We start from the raw sequence: 11,028 nt of genomic DNA, 5'->3' as shown, positions 1-11,028 counted from the left end.
TGTTACAGTCCTAGTAGGAATAAGCTCATTTTTCTCATTTGTGATAACAGTCATGCCACCCTTCTTAGGTACGCATTGAACTGGGCTTACCCATGGACTATCAGAAATTGGATATATCAAACCTGCATCTAGCAGTTTAATAATCTCTTTCTTAACTACATCTTGCATATTAGGATTTAGTCTTCGTTGACGTTGCACATACGTTTTATGACCTTCTTCCATAAGAATTTTATGTGTGCAATACGAAGGACTTATTCCTTTAATATCATGAATCTTCCATGCAATGGCTGGTTTATGAGCTTTCAACACAGAAATGAGTTGTGATTTCTCATTTTCAGTAAGAGAAGACGATATTATTACAGGTAATTCAGATTCACCATGTAAATAAGCGTATTCCAAATGGTTTGGAAGTGGCTTTAACTCTAATTTTGGAGGTTCTTCTATCGATGATTTATATCGATATCTGTCTTCTTCTTTTAGCATTTGAATTTCTTCTGTTGTTGGTTCATATCCATTAGCTATAAGTGTAGCTAACATTTCAGCTTCATCAATTGGTTCATTTCCTTCTCCTAAAGAACATTCTCCTGTTCCTTGTAATTCTGGAAATTCTTCTAATAATTCTGCATGTGCATCTATAGTTTGAATATAATAACATGTATCATCTGCAGATTGTGGTTGTTGCATTGCTCTATCAACTGAAAAGGTGACACTCTCATCCTCTATACTTAGGGTCAGTTTCTTACCGAACACGTCTATCATTGCTTTAGCCGTGTTTAAAAATGGTCTTCCTAATATGAGAGGAACTTGAGAATCTTCTTCCATGTCCAAAACAACAAAATCTACTGGAAATACTAAAGTACCAACTTTAACTAGCATGTTCTCCATTATCCCTCTAGGATATTTTATTGATCTATCGGCTAGTTGTATGCTTATTCTGGTTGGTTTCAATTCTCCAAGGTCTAGTTTAGCGTATAGTGAATACGGCATTAGATTTATACTAGCACCTAAGTCTGCTAATGCTTCTATTGAACTAAGACTACCCAGAAAACATGGAATTGTGAAACTTCCTGGATCAGATAGTTTTTCTGGTATCTTATTCAACAGCACTGCTGAACAATTAGCATTCATAGTGACAGCCGAGAGTTCTTCCATTTTCTTTCTATTCGTGATTAGATCTTTCAAGAATTTAGCATATCTTGGCATTCCTGAAATCACATCAATGAAAGGAAGATTTACATTTATCTGTTTAAACATATCCAAGAATTTGGATTGCTCGGCTTCAAGTTTTTCTTTCTTCATTTTACTCGGGTAAGGAAGTGGTGGTTGGTATGGTTTAACATAAGGTTTATCCTTAACTGTGTTATCTTCATTAACCTTTTCAACTACCGGTTCTTTTTCCTTATCTTGATCAGGTTGTGGTTCTTGTGTAGTAGGAATAGTTTCATCAGAAGTTACAGGTATTTCAGGTGGTTTAAGTGTTGTACCACTTCTTGTGGTAATAGCTTTAGCTGTTTCATTCCGGGGGTTAGCATTTGTATCACTAGGTAAACTTCCCGGTTTTCTTTCACCTATTAACCTTGCTAGGTTACTCACTTCTTGTTCCAGATTTTGAATTGAAGCTTGTTGGTTTCTAAATGCTTGAGCATTTTGTTCATTGGTTTGTTTTTGAGATGTGAAAAACTGCGTTTGAGTTTCAACTAGCTTCGTCATCATATCTTCTAAATTCGGCTTTTTATCATCGGTTTGTTGTGGTGGTTTGTTATGAAAATTTGGTCTTTGCTGATTGTAAGTATTATTGGATACTTGTTGATTGCTAGGACCTTGTTGGTTGTTGTATGGAATATTTCGGTTATAATTCTGGTTTTGATTGTAAATCGGTCTTGGCGGTTGATAATTATTCTGATAATTATTTCCAGGCCTTTGGTTTATGTATGAAATATTCTCTCTTTGTTCCATTGTTAATTCACTACTGAGACAATCTTTTGTCAAATGTGGTCCTCCACACTGCTCACAACTAATTCGTATTGAGTGTATATCCTTAGTCATCTTTTCCATTCGTCTCTCGAAAGCATCTATCTTTGCGGAAATGGAATCTAAGTCATGGCTAGAATCGGCTCTAGCTGCTTTAGATGATCTAATGATATCTTTTTCTTGGTGCCACTCATGTGAGTGGGAAGCAGTGTTATCAATAATTTTGTAAGCATCAGTTTCGGTTTTCTTCATAATAGAACCACCAGCTGCTATATCTATGTCTTTTCTTGTAGTGATGTCGCATCCTTGGTAGAATATTTGTACTATTTGACAGGTGTCTAAACCATGTTGCGGACATCCTCTTAACAACTTTCCATATCTTGTCCACGCCTCATATAGAGTTTCATTTGGCTTCTGTGTGAACGTAACAATTTCTGCTTGAAGTCTTACTGCTTTAGATGCAGGAAAAAATTGTTTAAGAAATTTATCAATTAAAACGTCCCATGTATCGATCGCCCCTTCAGGTAACGATTCCAACCAATCTTTGGCTTCTCCCTTTAAAGTCCAGGGAAATAACATGAGATATATCTGTTCATCCTCCACTTCTCGGATTTTAAATAGTGTGCAGATCCTATTAAAGGTACGTAGATGTTCATTTGGATCTTCCTTCGGTGCACCACTAAATTGGCATTGATTAGTCACCATGTGTAGAATTTGTCCTTTGATTTCATAATCTGGCGCATTAATGTCTGGATGAGTAATTGCGTGACCTTGGCCAGTGCGTTTAGCTCTCATTCGGTCTTCCATACTTAAAGGTTCCAGATTCTCCATAATTGAATTTGTTGACTCGGTATCACTAGATGGTTCTGATTTAATAGTTCGTTCCTCAACAATCTCTGTTTGAATGATTGGTGGTTCCGGAGGAAAGTTTAATGGTTCAGGATCTACAAACCGTTCCTGAATATTTTCTGGATTCTCAATTGTTAGGTTTGTTTCAAAAACTGGATTATCGGAAATTTGAACTGAAGTACTTGGTCGACTGGATGACGATTCTAAAGAAAAATCAACGGCGGTTATATTTGTTAAACGATGTCTTGATCGAGTTACAGGTGGTGAACGTACAAAAGGTGATGAACGTCTTGCTCGGTGCATTCACTGAATATCCTATTAGTTTTTAAAAGGAAAGAAAAATTATAATAAGTTATCCAATCAATAGACTTTTCTGATTTTGCCCACGTTTCGAATAGCCAAAAGATGCAGCAGAGGGGCAGGATTCGTTTGGTCTCAATATAATTGAGGACTGTTTGGCTCCAATAACCCGGTCCACGTACAAATCCAACTATTACTACGAACCAGAAAATTTTGATGTCTATCAATTTAACCACTTAAAATAAATTTTCGTAATTTTAAGAAATTTAGATAAGAAGTAGAATAAAAATCTAAGTCCTAAAAAACTAGAATGGCGAGAAATAAGAAAGAAAAAGAGTTCGTCGCAAAAGGTCGAAAAAGGAAAAAATGGTTGAAAAATAAAAGGTGACGGAAAAATAAAAGAAACTTAAAAAAAACTTAAAAATACTTAACTAATTTAACCTTATTACTATAACTAACTTAAAATTATAATCGCAAATTGAAATTACTAATTGGAATGATAATTGATACATAGTAAAAGGTCTAAAAATATTAAAGCTTACAAGGAAAAACTAAATCCCAAATGGAAATAACTTAAAAAGAAACTAAAACTTAAAAAGGCGTCGCAAAATTCTAAAGCACCTAAATCTTAGTCTAAAGAAAAAGCACTTAAGGAATTCTACGGCAAAGCCTAAAAATCTAGGAGTAAAAATAACTATAGCTAAAACTAAGTTTAAAATTAAATATGAGCTAAAAATACAAAAGTTACGCTACAACGATTAAAAAGGTACAAAATATAAAAATATACAAAAAGTTGTAAAAAGTACAATTTTTATAAAAATATTATTTTTATATTATTATTTAATAAAACTACTAATTTTACAATTTTAATAAACTTATTTATACTAAATACATTAAATTAAATAAAAAGTAAAATTAAAATTAAAACTAATAATAATAATAATACAAATTAGGTTTTAATAATAATAATAATTAAAAATAACCCGTGATTAGGGTTTTTGTCCGTGTGTCAGAGGGTCTCCGCGAGTCGCGGCAAATAAAGAGGAAAACCCCGCAAGTCGCGGGGTTCAGGAATTCAGTTGACAGCTTTGTCTTTTTACGCGTTTTTCTTATTATTTTTTTTTTTTTATTTTGTTTTCTGTTTTTTTTAATTAAATAAAGATATTAAAATTAAAACTTATATTTTTATAAACTAAAATAAAAATAAAGAAACTTATAAAACTTAAATATTTAACAAAATCTTAAAAATGCTTATATTTTTGTTTTTCTTTTTATATTTTTGAATATTTAAAACGTAATTTTACAAAAACGACTTTTAATAAAAGTAGATAAAAATCTTTTTTTTTTTTTTTTTTTATATATTAGCGTTGCGCTTCCGGCTTTTAAGATAATTCCCCGGCAGCGGCGCCAAAAATACTTGATGTCAAAGCAGAGGGGTATAAAATACTATTAAATTTTAGCAGAAAATACTATTAAATACGATACAATTTTACACAAGATATTTATTTATTTATAGAATGGATATACTTAAACCTTGCTACAACACTTATAGGCAGTGTACCTAATCGTACAGTAGTGTAGTTTTTAGTAAGTCCGGTTCGTTCCACAGGGAAATCTTTAAACAAAGCTCAACGCTATATTAGTTTACTTTTATAAAAATACAAATATATATATAAGTGATATTATTATTATAAAGGGGGGTTTTTACCGTTTAATGACCGGTTTGTCGATTTTAAAACTTTAGTCGCAGTTAAAACCTAATGTAAAATATAAAATAAATACAAGACTTTAAATTAAAGCGTAAAGTAAATAACGATAATGAAATTGCGAATAAAAAATGCGATAAAATTAAATTGCGATAATTAAAAGTACGATAATTAAAAGTGCGATTAAATAACAATAAAAGTGCGATAATTAGAAGTGCAATTAAATATAAAATAAAGGAAATAAAATATGAAATAAAAGAATTATGCTTATTTAAACTTCCGTAATCATGATGTTTGACGTGTTGATTTTAGTTTTATGCCCATGGGTTAATTGTCCTTTGTCCTGGATTATTCAATATGTCCGTCTGGTTTTTGTCCATAACAGTCCATCAGTCATAAATATAAATTGCAAGTGTCCTTGTCAAATTATTATTATACCCGAAGATAAATATTCCAACTAATTGGGGATTCGAATTGTAACAAGGTTTTAATACTTTGTTTAATGAATACACCAGGTTATCGACTGCGTGTAAACCAAGGTTTTACTACTTTGTTAACAATTACACCAATTACGCTTGAATGTAATTTCACCCCTGTTTTAATTATTCTAGTGGCTATTAATCCATTCCCGTGTCCGGTTAAATGAACGATTATTCGTACAAATAAATACCCCGCCCATCGTGTCCGATCGAGTGTATATGGTAATTTATAGGGACGCCCAATTGTAAATCTTTATATTAACATTAACAAACTTTCATTTAGTTAAACAAATATAAAGCCCATTAATAGCCCATAGTCTAGTTTCCACAAGTGTCGTTCTTTTGTCCAAACCCCAATTATGGTACAAAGCCCAATTACCCAATTTTAGTAATTAGCCCAACATCATGATTACTTCGTTTTAAATAAGCATAATAATAACTTAGCTACGAGACATTAATATAAAAAGGTTGAACATAACTTACAATGATTAAAAATAGCGTAGCGTTACACGGACAGAATTTCGACTTACACCCTTACAACATTCGCTAACATACCCTTATTATTAGAATTATAATTAAAATTAAAATATAAATTATAAATATAAATATATATTACTTCGTATGAATGAGAAGAAAAAATGATGTTAAATTCGATCAGAATTCGGTTGGCTTTATAGCCAGAAGTGAAATTTGGGGCTCCGCGACTCGCGGCAAAAAGCCCTTCAAACTCCGCGAGTCGCGGAGAGGTATTTTCAATTCACACCCTTGGAGTTTCTGGCTGCCGACAGTTTTTAATATATATATATAATATATATATAATTAATATAATTAATTATATATTATATTATATTTATATACATAGTTAACTTGTAATTTTTAGTCCGTTGCGTCGAGCGTTAAGAGTTGACTCTAGTCCCGGTTCCGGATTTTCGAACGTCCTCGCGTACAATTTAATATCTTGTACTTTGCGTTTTGAATCTTGTACTCTTGTGATTTCGAGACGTTTCTTATCAATAATTGGAACCTTTTTGATTGTCTTTTGTTCTTTTGAGCTTTTTGGTCGTTTGCGTCTTCAAATCGTCGAATCTGTCTTTTGTCTTCACCTTTTATTATTTAAACGAATATCACTTGTAAATAGAACAATTGCAACTAAAAGCTTGTCTTTCTTGAGGAATAATGCTATGAAATATATGTTCGTTTTTAGCATTATCAAAATACTTCAGGAAAATCTCTTGCCACAGGCACGTCGTTGATGCTCTTCACTTTTTCCTTCGTTTTGACTTTATTAACATATGCTAAGATAGCATAGCACCCTTTCTTCAAGCACTTTTGAGCTTTCAAACAACTAATGAGTTTTAGCTTTGAGTTACCCTTCTCTCCATAAATCATTACTGGCGTTTTATCCTTACGAGGAATGCGAATTGCCTTCTTGGCGCACACAACTTCAGCTCCTATTTTGGACATCCAGTCCATGCCGACTATTACATCAAAACTTCCTAATTCTACGGGTATCAAATCAATCTTAAATGTTTCTCCGACTAAATTTATTTTACAATCACGGCAAATTTTATCGGCTTTAATTAGTTTACCATTAGCTAACTCAATCATGTACCTAGCATCTAAAGGTAATGATGAACAATTCAATTTAGCGTGAAAGTCTCTACACACGTAACTTCTATCGGCACCAGTATCAAATATAATAGATGCGGATAAGTTATTAATGGTAAACGTACCCGTAACAAGCTCCGGGTCTTCACACGCCTCTCTAGCATTAATAACAAATGCTCTTCCACGTGCAGATCCATTATTCTTCTCTGGATTTGGACACTGGCTCTTATAATGACCCTGTTTCCTACACCCATAACAAGTAACAGTGGCCAAGGCAGTTCTATTTGCATTGGTGGCATGAGTCTTGGTACCGTTTGTATTTGTAGCGGGAACCCTACAATCTTCAGCAAGATGACCTTTTCGATTACAATTGTTGCACACCACATTACAATAACCAGAGTGATGCTTGTGGCATCTGTTACATAAAGGATTTCGTCCCTTGTAACCTGAGTACGAACCGCTACCCGCACCTTGCGTGGTTTCTTGTTTCTTGTTGGATTGTTGATGATTACCTTCCCACTTTCTTTTGTTTCCCGATGTCTTGACATCGGTGTTCTTATCTAGAATAATCTGGTCCATCAACTCATTCGCCATGGTGATAGCTTCATGAATAGTCTTGGGTTTGGATGCTGTAACATTTGCCTTGACCTTTTTAGGCAAACCGTCTTTGTACAGTTCAATCTTCCGTTCTTCGGTTGGTACCAATTCGGGACATAGCAAAGCTAATTCCATGAATCGCTGATTGTAGTTGGTGAGTTCAGTACCAACAGCTTTCAGGCTTCGTAATTCAGCTTCCAACTTCCTAACCTCGTTCCTTGGACAATATTCGTTGATTAGCATTGTTTTGAATTCTTCCCAAGGAGTATCATAAGCTACATCTCCTCCTACGGCCTTCACATAGTTTTTCCACCAAGTGAGTGCACTATCTTGTAGGGTGCACGATGCATACTTGGTCATGTCCTTCTCAATACAACCACTGATTTTAAACACAGACTCAATCTTTTCGATCCACCGTGTTAAACCGACCGGTCCTTCTGTTCCACTGAATGATGAGGGCTTGCAACCTTGAAAAGTTTTGTAAGTGCACCCCACACGAGGATTTGGGTTAACTGCAGCACCTCTTGCAGCCTCGACCCATAACATTCTGTCGTTCACTCGCTGATTGACGAGTTCCTGGATTTCTTGTTCCGTCATTCGGTTCAATCGCGCCATAATCTTCAATAAGAATGAAAAAAATAATTATTCACATGGAATATTATAGATGTAGTATGTATTTACAGTACATCGTAGCTTATTAATAATATGAACCAGTTATTATTATAAAAGCCTTTTCTTCTTATTAGCGTTTTATAATTATATCTAGGGTAGTACCTACCCGTTAAAGTTCATACTTAATAGCTTAGTACGAAAATCAATTACTACCACCCAAATAATACTTAACCATGGAAAATTATTGCATTTCACACTTCACTATTTTACATATGCTTATCTTACATCTAACATTAAGCAAACCACACTAGTAATATTATACAAAACATTATATGATCCCATGGTTTAAAACAACAGCGCATCATTTAACCCAAAGCGTTTGTGTTCAAAGAAATCGTTTAAAGGTTATCCTGGTTGTCTCCCTGCGTTTTGGCTGAGGAACCGAAGAACTGGATGTCGGGATAGAACTAATAGGAATAGCGGGAATAGGTGTGGAAGTATCTGGTGGAGTTGGTGCCACAACATAGTTTCTAGACTCGGGATTTAGATTTTCCATTTCAGTAGCCTTTCGTTTCTTTCCTCATTCGAACTTGTCTTTCGTAATTTCCTGTATTTCTTCCTCCTCAGGATCACTTTCCGGTTCCTCTTCAATTGATTCATCCGGAACTTGTGAGTCTTCCCCAAAGGTGTCGTTTTCATCATCGGATAGATTAATGACTGGAACACCATCTGAAGAGTCTGGTTCGGAGTCGCTGAATGTGATAATAAGTTCTAAGCCAGACATCTATCACATAACAACTAGCACGTTAATACCACATAATATTTACATATTAATTTTTAACCAACAAGGATAAGCAATAGTTTTCGAAATCAAACACGGTCAAAGTCCAGACTCACTAATGCATCCTAACAAACTCGATAAGACATACTAATGCAAATTCTCTGGTTCTCTAAGACCAACGCTCTGATACCACATGTCATAACCCGACCTTATCCATAAGGACGAATACAATAACATATGATTTCATCGCGAGGTATTGACCTCTATATGCGATGTTTTTCAAAAACTGCATTCGTTTTTACAATACAAACCATAACTTTTATTACAAATACAAGGTTTAAACAAGATAATAATGATTATCGTTTAGCGATAATCTTAGACTTACAAACTTTACATGTGATAATAACAATACGACTTCCAACATATTTTACATTACAAATCCTCCGATATGCAGTTTTATTTTTGACACAAATATGCATACTCAAGATCTTGCTTAAATTCAACATGTTGCAGCGGAAGCTTTTAGTTATCACCTGAGAATAAACATGCTTAAAACGTCAACATAAAGTTGGTGAGATATAGGTTTAATACCGGCAGCGTTATGAATATAGACCACAAGATTTCATATATAAACGTTTTAATAAAAATATTCTAAGTTGTTGAGCACTTGATAACCATACTTAACATTTAATCAACGTCGCATATTCCCTTTATTATGAAATCTTACTACACCGTACCAAGTGTAGTCACGAAACGAAGTACTGTGCAACCGTTGAATACTGGTCGTCCAGTCCGGTTGGGGTTGTCAGGCCCGATAGATCTATCAACAGGATTCGCGTTTACAATACCTCATGTAAATAGTAGTTACCAAGTTACAGGGAAGTATGCCAGTGGTACAACTCAACGTAGAATATATATTTTTAATCACTTGTGTCCATAACGTAAATCATAAAATGCATGTATTCTCATCCCGAAATATTTAGAGTTTAAAAGTGGGACTATATACTCACTTTTGCCTTGAAGGTATTTATCACGACTTGGTCTCCGATAGATATCACGAACCTAACCATATATATAATATATCAACATATTTTCTTTTTAAGTAATCGTTATATACATATATATATATATATATATATATATATATATATATATATATATATATATATATATATATATATATATATATATATATATATATATATATGTATATATATATATATACTTTTAAAATACATTTAATATTTTCTTAGTCTGTAGTTAGCAGTCCGATGTTAGTGGTTCACAATTAGTTGCTTAAATAAAATAAATAAAGACCCCATCGTATTCGTATTGATCAGAATTAATCTTGACCCATGGTACCATGTTGTCAAATGACGGGTTGCGTACAATCATGAGGTCTTATGATTAATCTTCTCGTGTTGTTTACGGGTGGTCCTGAAATATATAAAATCAAATCATAAGTAAATATATATGAAATATCATATTAATTAGAAATATATGATTAATTTAATTTTTCTCCAAATATTTTCGTAGCTAAACTAGCTTCGGATACCCGATCTTGTTTTAGTCGTAGTTTCTTCATTACAACTCCGTTTTTGTTGGTTCAACTTGCCACTTCCATGGATCGAGTCAAATTTTAAGAATATAAACTAAAAATACCTTAGGTTGTATTCAAAATCACAGGTTATAGGTCAAACTTTGGTGAAACTTATGAAAGTGATCATTTTCCATCATAAAAACAACATTTAATGATCATTTTTCTAAAAATACTTACACTTTGAGTTAAACCATGAAATTTTTATGTGTTAACATATTCATAAAAAATATCATTTTTCCAGAACATAAACTTCCAATTCAAAGCTTAAGATGGTTTTTAATTATCCAACCCAAAACAGCCCCCGATTGCACTCCGACGACGTAGATTCAGTTTTTAAGATGTTCTTTGTAAAACCAAGTTATATCTTGTTAAGTTAGCATATCATTATGATATATTACAGGTCTTGAAGTGTTTTAAAAGTTAAGTTAGAAGGATCTATTTAGTTTGCAAACAAGTTTGAAATCATTCAAACTATGTTCTTGTTGTTAAAATTTTACAACACAAAATAAGATAGTATATAAATAT

The sequence above is a fragment of the Rutidosis leptorrhynchoides genome, chromosome 8 (genome assembly GCF_046630445.1).
Source record: "Rutidosis leptorrhynchoides isolate AG116_Rl617_1_P2 chromosome 8, CSIRO_AGI_Rlap_v1, whole genome shotgun sequence".
Taxonomy (NCBI): Eukaryota; Viridiplantae; Streptophyta; class Magnoliopsida; order Asterales; family Asteraceae; genus Rutidosis; species Rutidosis leptorrhynchoides.
Note: the sequence above shows the minus strand (reverse complement) of the source record.